General features: G+C 50.8%; 1 protein-coding gene across 1 annotated transcript in view; it reads left to right on the top strand.

Annotated features, from left to right (window-relative positions):
* DNAJB12 (DnaJ heat shock protein family (Hsp40) member B12) overlaps positions 1-2,962 on the top strand; it is a 36,426-nt gene that overhangs the window by 17,530 nt on the left and 15,934 nt on the right. The window lies entirely within an intron of this gene.

Consider the following 2,962-nt stretch of genomic DNA (forward strand, 5'->3'; position numbering starts at 1 on the left):
GTACTTGGTGGGGGTAGATTTGAGCGGGTAATTGCATATTTCCAGATTACTAGGGAGAGTGAACTTTACCCTTTAATACACATTGTGCGTATTAGAGGGCACTGCTGCCCGACTACCACAATATGGCACACAGTGGAATGGGGGCAGCATGCAAATGCACGCCTAGGACATTGTGCGTGTTTGCATGTAGATGGCGGGGGCGGTAGAGTTCGGTTTTTGTTTTGACCACGCTTGTTGGGGTATAGAAATGATGGCCAGCTTACCGGTCCAATCATGTTAGTAGGGACTGGTTGAGTCTTTTGGGCCTTCCACTGTATTCCTGAGAACACAATCACATGCTTGTCTATGGCACGTCACCCCACTTGTAAATTCCAGGTCCTTATCTGAAGGCTAACAGGCCAGAAGCAGCTAGAGGCCGGTAGCAGCCCATCATGTTCCTCTTACCCATGTTGTCTATTTGTTCAGGGATTTATGCAGTGTGATGAGGAAGACGACGAATATGCAATATGGCCTGGCTATGCATTTGTGAAGCTGTTACCAGCACATATGGAGGTATTCCCAGCGCTGGCCAGTTCTTACAATAGATATTGCCGTGTTTGCAGAGATTAGAAGGATGTTTGTGCTTCTCCCACATTGACTGAGTGTGAGGTTGTAATCCAGATGTACACAGACTGTATCTCTTGTCTACATCCATAGTTCCCCTCATCCTCAGGACTACAGAATGACTGGAGAGTCTTCATTTTTATTTGGCATTAGCTCACTGAGGGCTCATTCACATTGCACTGTGCACAGTAGCGTGTGGCTGTGCGCTTTGATGCGTCATGCTGTGGTTTTCGGGAATCCCATTCAAGTGAACTTTCCCCCATTTCACTAACAATTTCTCTTCTGATTCCGCTCCCCTCCCATTTACAGAATTAGAAAACATTTCAAATGCTTTTGTAAAAGACTGGTACTTGTTTCATGGTTCGGTACGGTATTTCTTGGCTATTTGCCTAGGTGAAAATAAGGTAAGGATGACCCAATGTCCCCTGGGATTGCGTTGTCATGTCTCAGGAGGGTGTAAGATTCTGCATGTGCTCAGATGTGGCATCTACCAGGTATTCCAGACCTGTGCCACCTCTGTGCATATTTGGGAGATTCCTGCACATGCACACAGAGGGCAGAGATCTCTGCATGGACTCGGAGACCAGCGGCATCTGTGCACATGTGTGACAATCTCCTGAGCATGTGCAGATGTGCTGCAGGTGTGTCAGGTATGAACATGGTGACGCCAGGCAAATCTTGCCAGGGTGAAGTACCTCTTAAAGTTGCCCTCAATGGAACCTGACATGCTGAAAACTCCCTGTGATTCACTCTGATTATGACGAGTGACATCCAAAGAGTGTATTTCAGCAGGTGAAGAGCTGTACATTTTGTGACCCAGTGTGCAGTATTTTCTATATGGACTGATCGGGGGGGTCCACGTTATGTAGAACTGGAACCGGTTTCACTTCTAGCAGATGAATCGGATCTCCCACCAATCTAAGCTGATAAAAGTAAGCATGCCCAATGACCGGGTGACACAAGATGGCTACAGCAGAGGTCCTCTACCTGCAGGTTGGCACCCCACAGAGCTTCCAGCCATGTCTCCGGTTATTAGTTATGGGCTTTACACCGCCAGTACCCAACAAGTGAGAGACGAGCCGAGCGCCCAGAAATATCACCGACTGCTGAGTGTTTTATAGACGAGACCAGAGAAGGAGTTCACTTTTCTGAGGTTTTTCATGTAGCGCCCTCTTGGCCCCGTCGCATGTAGCGCCCTCTTGGCCCCGTCGCATGTAGCACCCTCTTGGCCCCGTCGCATGTAGCGCCCTCTTGGCCCCGTCGCATGTAGCGCCCTCTTGGCCCCGTCGCATGTAGCGCCCTCTTGGCCCCGTCGCATGTAGCGCCCTCTTGGCCCCGTCGCATGTAGCGCCCTCTTGGCCCCGTCGCATGTAGCGCCCTCTTGGCCCCGTCGCATGTAGCGCCCTCTTGGCCCCGTCGCATGTAGCGCCCTCTTGGCCCCGTCGCATGTAGCGCCCTCTTGGCCCCGTCGCATGTAGCGCCCTCTTGGCCCCGTCGCATGTAGCGCCCTCTTGGCCCCGTCGCATGTTGCCCCTGAATGAGGCGTTTTCATGGCACGTGTGACCTTGCTGTCCATATCTATCGCAATCTCTTAGGATGTTCCTCTTCCAGGTTCACTCAGTTCATAGACATTGTATGTTAGGAGTGCTATCTTCTTTTTCTGACCTTATAGACATATTTGTTTCTGCGGCCACAGATAAGGAAATGTGCTGATAATATTGTAATGATCTCTCCGGTTTACAGGCTCAAGTAATAGTAATGGCAGGAACTGTACTAGCATTCCTGAGTCAGGGAGTCCAAGTTTATATTTTGGGGTTCCTGTGAGAAGTAAAACTAGCTGCCTGGAGATTGATAGAGAACTATGGGATAAGTGTTTTTCCCCATAGTTCTCTTTAGGGTCATGGGAGGACATATACTAACCTCCTCCCGTGACTCAAAGCTCAGTATATAGTGAGCTATCGCCCACGATCTACTAAGACTGCCTGAGCTGGGACGGATCCCAGCAATGCTGTCGAGATCCACCCAGCTGCGTGAGTGACAGCTGGCTCTGCCTATCTAGAGTCAGAGCCAGCTGTGCCCGCCCCTTCCATTGTCCGTGCCACCAGTCAGCACTGGAGGATCGGCGAGGGGGGGCAATCCCTGCGGGGTGCGGTAAATGACAGTCACTGCTCTCTGCGAGCGATGATATGTGTGATCACTTCCCAATCAATAGAGCCGACGTGCGACAGCCTCTTTGTCACAGGTGGGCTCTGACTATGAGGATGAGTGGAAATCACTCGCCTCATAGATCTCCTTTTAAGGTGAAATCTTGCTATGGTCACTGATTCCCCCCCCCCCCCCCCTCCCCCCGAGCGCGTGT

Source organism: Nanorana parkeri, unplaced genomic scaffold (assembly GCF_000935625.1).
Source record: "Nanorana parkeri isolate BGI_ZX_2015 unplaced genomic scaffold, ASM93562v1 scaffold612, whole genome shotgun sequence".
NCBI lineage: Eukaryota > Metazoa > Chordata > Amphibia > Anura > Dicroglossidae > Nanorana > Nanorana parkeri.